The sequence below is a fragment of the Strongylocentrotus purpuratus genome, unplaced genomic scaffold, assembly GCF_000002235.5.
Source record: "Strongylocentrotus purpuratus isolate Spur 01 unplaced genomic scaffold, Spur_5.0 spur5_contig_840, whole genome shotgun sequence".
NCBI lineage: Eukaryota > Metazoa > Echinodermata > Echinoidea > Camarodonta > Strongylocentrotidae > Strongylocentrotus > Strongylocentrotus purpuratus.
In genome coordinates this window covers 171,370-180,847 of record NW_022145547.1, presented here as the reverse complement: position 1 = coordinate 180,847, position 9,478 = coordinate 171,370, and the positions used below count along the sequence as shown (strand labels likewise).

Here is a 9,478-nt window from a genome sequence, read left to right as displayed (position 1 = left end):
TATTAGCCTACATTCCTGTTTTATGTTTGCGCAATTTATCATCTCACCTGAAGCAAAGAAAACAAAAGAGAAGTCAATATCTCTTTCGGAAAACTTGCTGACATTCATTACCTTTAAGTTTGTTAATCTTTTCAAAGCAGTTCGAATAGATTTATGTAAAACAGTTTCATAGTGCCTTAAAACAGCGGCAGCTTAAATATCATCTTGATGCTATATAAAGGCAAACTTATGGAATCTTGTGATAAAATATGAAATAAAGGCAAAATATGATGAAGTAATATTCAATGCAATTCAATCTTTGATTATAATAAAGAATCTGTTTAAATAACATTTGTAGAATAAGAGGAATACCGGTACCTCCAGAGGTTCACTCTTGCCTCAAAATAGTAATTTGTTTACCTTTCTATTAGCAAGGAAATATTTTTTTTGAAGTAGATATTTTAATTGAAAAATATTCTGCTTTAGAATAATCTATCTTTTCCCAGTAATTTATTGAAATAATGCAGATTGCCTCAAAATGGGAGTTTATTTACCTTTCTATTAGCAAGGAAATATTATTTTTGAAGTCAATATTTTAATTGAAAATTATTCTGCTTTAGAATAATCTATCTTTTTCCCAGTAATTCATTGAAATGATGCACAGACTGTGAACCTTGATTGTTTCCTTCATAGGAAGTGGAAATGCAATTCAAGCAGTAATTGTTTTGACACATTCTACTGTGCGATGAACCGGAAACCATCATTTTAGTTCCAAATTGGTATGAATCGTCTGATCTTTCCCATCCCAGAAATTCAATGGTAGAATGCTGGAGGAGTTATCTCTGGATTAGGCTGTATAGACCACAATATTTATCCCCTTCTTTTAACTACTGAAGCGAGGTGAGCCACCCCCAAATTGGAAAAACGTAGCAAAAACTGCCCTAAATATTAGAGAGGAGAATGAGTCGGCACGTTTGCTACATCACATGAATGAATGTGGCGTGGATGCGCTTCAGTTTTATCAATTACCTCCGCATGCAGGCAGAAGGGGGGATAAATGCTTTCCATTATGGTGCCCAAATTACTGGTGCTTTGCTTGTAATTCAAGCCTAATGTAAAGTATTGGGGGATAATATGAGCTGCTGTCATTGTCAATTTGGGAGCCAATCATGACAACTGCATGCTGCTCCCTCATTTTTGCTTGTGTTTTTTCCCGTCAGGGTTTGGTTATCTCCAGTCAATGCACTTCAGACCTGCGATGCCATCATGTTATATGAAATACATTAATGATGCTTTGCACAGATTGGAGCCTCTTAATTGGTTGATATAATATGATTTCTTCAGCTCCTCAAATAGGAATTGGGGATCTACTTTGATAATTAGATCTTTTGAATAATAAGGAGAGCTAATTTTGTATTGGAAAGTGTTTAGTAATCATGCCGAATATGTGAGAATGAAACCCTTATTAGTGTGCTTAATTAAATGTAAAAATTGGCATGACTATTGTGTCCCATACATTTTAAGTCAGGCTTAAGTATAAAGTTTAAATTGATCAGATGTGCTCAATCACAACTTCACCAGCTCAATATAAATACAATAATTTTGTTGTTGTTTTATGAAGTCAGTGAAATGGTAATATTTTGAGGCAAAATATAATGATTTCATAATGTACAGACAAATGGAAATAGAACATTCCTGTATATAGTTCCAATCGTTGTGAGCTTGTGGGAATAAAGATTTATACCCGTATATTAATACTTTACCAAGTGTTTATTTGCATTAAAATCTAACTAATGTATTCGTGTTTTATTGTTGTTCATTTTAGCATCCTGTTCTCCTACGGTCTATTCTACATCTAATCCAGTACCTCCCTCAACCACCAGACAGACACTAGAAATACTGCAAATCCTAGGGTAAGCTAAGCTACAATTTCTAATTTTTGTCTTCCATATCCATTCTCTTTCTTTCCATTTTGTGCCCAGCGTAAGAACTTTAGCAGGGGCACTTTTAAAACAGTAATTTTCTTTCACATTTCCTTTCCATCTCATTTTCATTATTTCCCTTTTCCTTCCTGTTCATCTGTATTTCTTCTTTCCCCACTTTTTTTCTTTCTCAAATTCTTTTTTTGTTCTCCACTTCTTTTCTCTCTTCCATGTTTTATGCAGTAACAGTCAACTTTTCTTTATCATTTTTTTCCTCATTTCATTTGTTCCTTCTTTTTTTTCCTCCACTTCTTTTCTCTCTCTCTCTCTCTCCATGTTTTATGCAGTAACAGTCAACTATTCTTTTATCATTTTCTTTCCTCATTTCATTTGTTCCTTCTTTTTCTCTACCTTAATTTGTGTCTTGATTTCTCTCTTTCTCTCTTCTATTCTGTGCTCTGTCAATCTGTCTGCTTTTCTCTTTGTCTTCTTCTTTGTCACCTCAAGCCCTCCATTGATTTGTTTAAATATTTACTTTTTATGTTGTCGTATTTAGAAACTTGGTGATAGTCATTACCAACAAGTATATCTGTAAATTGCTTTAGAGAGATTGTTGATATATTATGTGCTAGCTATAAACCCTGAATATTATTATTGAATGCTGTTTCTCTCACCATTCCAGAGGCATTAGGTGTCTTGAATGTTTCTCTTCACCTTTCCTGCCTCACACGTCCATCATGCACTCTCTCGATAGCGCTCAGTTCACAGAGCAATTAAATTCCAATTAACCAATAGGTCCAATGTCATGATCTTGCCTTCTATGATACTTGTCTTGGCTCAAGTTGATTAAACCTGACACATTGCTAGGCTTTCAAAACCCTAGCAAAAGTTTATGAATATAGAGGCAGATTTCCATGATCTCAATGGGGTACGAAGTGTGATCGATGACTGTTTATATGATTTGCTATGAACAGTGTCAATGGACCATCATGATAGTTGTTTCATCTACTAAATTGGTATGTGGGACACTAAATGGTGTTGATTTTCAGAACTGGGAAGTTGTCGTCCTTGCCTGCAGGTATGAAGGTATTTATACTTTAAAGTCAGCTATTTCATCTACAGTTGCCTCTCTTGACCCAGGGGTAGATGTGGCACTAGTACCTAGTAGAAGGAATACCTAGAATGCTGTTTGAATTTTAATGATAACCTAGCATAGATCAGGGACTTTTTTCATTTGTATTGTTATTCTTTAACTATTCAAAAGCACTAGGAGTTCTTTAAATGGAGTTTGGGCCGTCAGAATATATGTCAGTACTTTGAGTACCATTTTGGCAGATATGAGAACAGTATAAGGATCTGATATCATCATCGTTCTCATTATTTTTATGATTATATGACATTTATAAACTAACTTGACAATATGAATGAAAACCTGTATTCTCTGATCAGTCATTGCTGTACTTTATTGATTGTTATCATTGGTGATAACAGCTCAGGTGGTAAAGCTTTTCTTTCTCCTACCAAGAACCATTCCTAGCCCCCAAGACACATATCATATCTCATGACACCCTGACTAATGAGTCAAGGGCCAAGGGTAGCATGAGAAGGGATCAGGTACCAGTCTGGAGTGACAGATGCGTGTCAGGACCATGATCAATTGTCTTCATGGAATTTCATGAATTTGAAGAAAATGAAACCTCACCCAGCAGTTGAATATTTGACTGCACAGTGAATATCAAATATATATCAACTTTTTGTTTTATCCAGCTGCATCATGACTTCTCAAAATTGACAGTAATAACATCATAACTTTATGAAGTTGATAGCTCTTTTTACAGAGATAGGACCAGCTATTTAAAAAGCCAAGGAATACTCTCAATCTCAATTTCATGTTCATATAATTTTTATGGCATATGGGATACAAAATAGACACCTAACTTGGACTTTAAATGATTCTAAAAGTTTATGGTAAAAGTAATATTCAGCCAAGGAGACTGCCTTGCAACAAGTCTGTATGATTAACATAAAGAAATTGATATTATATCATGTAATGCCCTTCATACTTTCTTGAAAATCCCATCTTTTATTAAATCATCATGACATTCTAACCATTCCTTGGGTACAAACATGTATTGATTACAACATTTTTTGAAATATGGAGAAAGTACAAAAGTTAAAGACGTGCAGAACGATATACAGAGACTGGGGCATTCCTATGCCATCAAGACCCCAATGATGGTGCCAAAGTTGAGACATTCCATAAAAATGTTGTTTATTCCATCTATAAATTACATTAATGCCATGTATAAATTACATTAAAAGATATTATTTATTCATTGTATAATGTACCCCTCATCAGCCAGAAGATACAGTGTCCTATTGTTCTTTTAAAGTACTTATGTTATACCACTTAGCGAGTTATATGATATTTTAAGCGCAATCAAACTATTTTGGTAAACATGTTGCAAACCTGCATCATTTTTTTCCATCACCCCTCTCAGTAGTCAACCGTATTTGTCATGGCTCGTGTGACCTCTGACCTCATGTTCTTCCACCTCTCTAACCTCGGTTTCATGAAGCCTTTGAAGGAACAGCTGGCGCAGAAATTCATCTTGCTCAAAACTTATTTTTAGACCAACAAAAAAAATCACACTGCATTTGAAACCTGTCACATATTGCAGAAAAAAAGGTTGTGCATCCCCCGCCCCTCACCTATTAGCCTGAATTTGATGTACCCTTCATTTTTTTGGAATTTACTGATCAATGCACGATTACTATGACAATGATCACTTAACCTGCTGAATCTGAAGATGGAAGATTTTCATGTATGATTTGCAATTAAGTAACAGGTAATAAGGTTTGTAATAGAACAGCAAGAAACTATTTGCTGAGGGAGACAATAATTCAATTTTAGTTTGTCTGCCACCAAGTTTACATAAAGTATGCAACTAATGGAAAAATTGTTAAAAGTCAGTAAATTGCTGAAAGCTTAGGAAGGCATAGAAAAGTTAGCAAAGGAGGGATTGTTTAGCTCTCTCTTGTTAATTTTTATTGATACAATCCTTTTTGGACTTTAAACCAAGTTTTGAAGGTTGATTTTATCCTTTTGGTTAAAATACAATAACAAGAGACAAGAATCCTTTTTATTTAAGCGCCCTGGCTTGCCTCAAAGCAGCTTTCCCATCTCACCTCCCTCATCATTATCTCAATATTTGCTCTTTTTAGTTAGATGTCGGATAGCCTGATTCTTGCTTTCACTTTGATTACATAGTAAAGAGTCTTGAGGGGTACTGGTTAAGTGTAGCCTCCAGCCTTAGTATCCTGATTACAATGGGGAGGTCAAGTTGTACAGACACTGATCTTGAGTAGATGGTAATGTATTGGGTTATAATTGGCACAGATTGGAGGGAATTTTTGTAAAGGGTTTTGTCTTTAAAGATTGTGGTTAGTCATGGTTAATAATTACATGTACATGTAATATGCTCCTTTCTCTTATTTGATTGTAGTCCCTTTTCGTTTATGTATGTCATGTACATGTACATGTATGTGTGTCTTGATCTCTGTGTCTGTTTCCGGCCTTTTTGTCTTTCTTTTTATCTTTTCTCCTTCTTTCTTTCTCTCTCTTTCTCCCTCTCCTTTTCTGTCCACCTCTCGTCTTCTCTCACTCTCTCTTTCCCTACATGTATCCCACTTTCCCTCTTGCCCCCTCTCACCCTCTCTCTTTCTCTCTTCTCTCTCTTTCCTTCCCTATCCCCCTCGATCTCTCTTTCCCCCCTTGTCTCTTTTTTCCTGAACTCTCCTTAATCTCCAAAGCACTTTACAAACTTCATTTTGTACATGCATATTTGGATCCTTATATTTGATTTGTAAACATTTTCCATGCTAATTCTACAAGGAGCTGAGAATAATTGGCAAGAGGGTGTTTGATGACATAGCAAATTGGCATTTGGTATTCTAAATTGCAATGTATTGATTACAATTAGCTCTTTGCTCCCAATTTGCAAAATCAATACATGCTTTTGTCATCTTAATGTACATTAATCTGTTGGGTATTTTGCACATGAATAGAGATTTCAAAAAAGTTGTTTTAAAAATGTGGTTCACGTGAATTGATGTTCTCATACTTATATATTGTAGCTGAATAATGATTAAGGTAAGAATCATCAAAATGTTAGTTTGATACTTTCTATAATTAAAAAAAAAAAACTGATGAGTAATGAATTACATGTAATTCCACTTAATTATAAATGTCGTTTCAATGATTTCATCTTTAATAGGTACTAACTTTATACAGTTCATATAGAGAAAGAAAGAGGAAAAGAAAATAAAGATTTCATCTGAATCTCATTCAGGCTGAAAAGTTTGGTACATGTACATGTATGTATGTGTAGAATGTTAATGCCATGTGTATGCAGTAATTCACATTTAATGGAATAGAAACTAAGGGCTTGTAGGCATTATGTCTACAAGATCAAGAGATTTAGAATCACAAATTGGATCTTAAATCCCTAATAGCATTAGAACATTTAAAACCATGCTTTTGGTCCCTTTGTGTCTGAGAATTAGGGGGAGGGTCCAAGTAGCTTATTGATATTTGTTAGGACAAATATAGATTGTTAATGGTACAGGTTTAATAATCAATGAAATGCTTTCAAATCTGACTCTCTTTGTAACTAGCCTTAAATGCAATTATTGAACCATGTAGGTTGTTCAGTAAAGGATGCAATTCATGAATATAAAGGACCATCTAATGTTTGATGATGTCACTAGACAAGAAGAGAAGAGAAGAGAAGAGAAGAGAAGAGAAGAGAAGAGAAGAGAAGAGAAGAGAAGAGAAGAGAAGAGAAGAGAAGAGAAGAGAAGAGAAGAGAAGAGAAGAGAAGAGAAGAGAAGAGAAGAGAAGAGAAGAGAAGAGGAGAGGAGAGGAGAGGAGAGGAGAGGAGAGGAGAGGAGAGGAGAGGAGAGGAGAGGAGAGGAGAGGAGAGGAGAGGAGAGGAGAGGAGAGGAGAAGAGAAGGGTGAGGGTGAAAATAAAATAATAAAGTAAATATATATATATATATATATACTAAGTAGAACAGAACCAGACATATAACAGAATGGCATACAGTAGAACTATTTCTTATAGCACATACTTCATTTATGAAATTGATATTTGTGCTTTGAATACTAACAGACTTAAATAGTTAATGAAGGTAGAATAACTGATTCCCTACAAATATTCTTTACGGATAAATTAAAGCAGAGATTATAAATCACTTCAAAGATAGATACTCTACTCAGAGCCTGAAAGGCGTTATCTCTGTGTCAAAGTATTTCATTTCTGATTCCTTATAGACAATATCATCTGATTGGAGCCAGAAGGGCATTAACTCATATACTATTACCCAAAGTTAATGCTGTTCCTACTCCAAACACACAATATGTTGATGTGATATATATTAGATGGAAAGTGCACAGAGAAAATATTGTAGAGTTGTAAATAAGCAGGGATGGGGAAAAGTAAAATGTGAGTCTAAATAATCAGTTCCAAACTATGACAAGGAATGGAACAGTTTTATTTTAGTGTCACCCTGTGATAAATTAAATTGAAGACATGCAGACAAGGTTGTAGGTGTGTGATGTCTTTGAGTTAGCTACAGTCCATCATCTGGAGATGAAGCTGTGCGCTCCGTTGAGTCGATGATCATATTTGACAATCGGCCGTAGGGGGTAGATTGTGCCGTTCATGACCCAATTATTGGGCTGTCGCACGGGGGTTGATGGTGGTGGTAATTGGGATGCGTAATGGTGGGAGATGGACGTGTCAAATCGTTAACCGGACTCTCAAGCAGCAGGCTGGCCGGGGCAACGACCGCTTCTCCTTATTAACTGACCGGTGGTGGTGCTGATCAATGCATACTTGAGGATCTCATCCGTACATCCAGCCAAGTACTGTATAGTGTCTGTTGATTTGGAGCCATAAGGATGTAAAATCTGTACAGTATGTGTATGAGACCTTTTGGCTCCAAACTGATGATATTTCCACCATGTCCTTCTAGTGTTTGCCTATCTCCAGTCCCTTCCTAGATTTTGGACTAGAAGGGTTACCTGCAAAACCAGGACATAAATAAGGGTTACATGAGCACCTCCTGTGTCCAGTGCGGCCCTCACTTTGGAGCCCTGTATTCACCCATCTGCATTCTGTTCTCATAGAGTTTAAAAGTGGAGATCTTGTATCATGCCCCTCTACACTAGTGGTTCCAGAAAAAAGGGGGTGCTAGCACTGCAAATGTTGTGCCTGCATGCAGGGAGAGTTGCCCCTCTCCCTTGAAAATGAGGGTTGCCTGGCACACCTCCTATCCCCACAGGATCCTTTACTGTATCAGGTTCTTTTTCAAGTTTCAAGGTTGATACTTGTGAATATGTTTTACCATGTCCCTACACACACCTTGTCTCATGTTAACCAGAAAATACAGTGGGTGCTGCAAAATGATATCCGTGTATGCCGTGGGAGTCGTCCCCCCCCCCCCCCCCTCTATAGAAGGGTTTTTTGCGCTCCCTCAGGAGTCCCCCCCTGCAGCCTGTCCATTGCTTCAGACTCAGTTTAGAATGTGTACCATGTCACTCTGCACACTTTGTTGATTATAAACCAGATCCAATACAGTGTTCACACTGCACCTGCCTTTGCATCTGTCAGGTTTTGTATTGCGTTTCATGAAGAATGTTTAACATACATTATGTGGGTCACATTATCATACCAACTTGCTACATTTTATATTCAGGGAGCTCTGCGTACTATGAGATAGAGAACATTACTAGTTGTACATGTACATGGTTTAGATTTATTATCTATTCCACTTATATTAAAAATTAAATGAATGTAACGAATTATTCCTAAAGTAATATTGGCAGTAAGGTAAACAAAACAACAAGACTGAATTATTTTTGCAACCCCCTCCAAATAAAAAGCAATGGTTTAGAAGCTCCACTATACTATGTTATCCTACTTCATCTTCATTTACTTGGCAAATTTTCTAAATCAATAAAAAATATGCGGGAAACTATATTTCTACCATGAAAGCTTTCCATTACATTTGTCATATATTTAATAAGAGATTCATACCCATCTATGATTCAACTCCTCTCATTTCCTCTCAAAAAATGTTTCATAGTACCTTTAAGGTGCTTTCTTGAGTGAACTTGAGCAAGAAATCAGCATGCCTGAATGTTAAGAGGTATGAGAATGTGAAATCTAAACCGGGGAGCCCAAGGCGATAGGGGAAAGAGAGTTCATTATACGACATGCATGATTGAAGATGGGTTATTTGTCCGTCCTCGCATGGTTTTCTTCCTAGATGTCCTCCTTATTCATTTCTCTCTATTCCTGTCATTTGTCTCTCATTGTTAAAGACGCCTCTTTAAAGGAGGTAGCCATTAGCAGATTGAAGGAAGATGAGCAAAAATATGGTTTAATCTGATTAAAATATTGTCTGTTTGGAGCCAAAAGGGCTTTAGCTCTTATACCATAGTACAAACAGAGTTAATAATCTAATGAATCATTATTTCTTTTCTTAATATTGTGTTTTTGTGAGATTG

The 9,478-nt window shown here is 36.1% G+C and overlaps 1 protein-coding gene across 1 annotated transcript in view; it reads left to right on the top strand.

The window, feature by feature from the left end:
• Positions 1–1,803: 1,803 nt before the first annotated feature.
• LOC587652 (inactive tyrosine-protein kinase transmembrane receptor ROR1) overlaps positions 1,804–9,478 on the top strand; it is a 63,790-nt gene continuing 56,115 nt past the window's right edge. Inside the window, exon 1 of the mRNA XM_030988364.1 lies at positions 1,804–1,892. The gene's annotated coding sequence lies outside the window, so the exon portion shown is untranslated. The remainder of the gene's footprint in view (positions 1,893–9,478) is intronic.